This window comes from Coregonus lavaretus (genome assembly GCF_964263955.1).
Source record: "Coregonus lavaretus genome assembly, contig: HAP1_SCAFFOLD_378, whole genome shotgun sequence".
In the NCBI taxonomy this organism is placed as follows: domain Eukaryota; kingdom Metazoa; phylum Chordata; class Actinopteri; order Salmoniformes; family Salmonidae; genus Coregonus; species Coregonus lavaretus.
The window spans coordinates 448021-448489 of NW_028157897.1; positions in this window are offsets into that span (position 1 = coordinate 448021).

Below are 469 nucleotides of genomic sequence, written 5' to 3' on the forward strand. Positions count from 1 at the left end.
CAGCCTGAAATGAAAACACATAAAAATATAATTTTTTCGGCTTTATTTAAACAGCACAGACTGGAATATGTTCCGGGATTCCTCAGATAGCATTGAGGAGTACACCACATCAGTCACTGGCTTCATCAATAAGTGCATCAATGACGTCATCCCCACAGTGCCATGGATTACAGGCAACATCCGCACTGAGCTAAAGGGTAGAGCTGCCGCTTTCAAGGAGCGGGACTCTAACCCGGACGCTTATAAGAAATCCCGCTATGCCCTCCGACGAACCATCAAACAGGCAAAGAGTCAATACCGGACTAAGATTGAATCGTACTACACCGGCTCCGATGCTCGTTGGATGTGGCAGGGCTTGAAAACTATTACAGACTACAAAGGGAAACCCAGCCGCGAGCTGCCCAGTGACGCAAGCCTACCAGATGAGCTAAATCATTTTATGCTCGCTTCGAGGCAAGCAACACTGAAG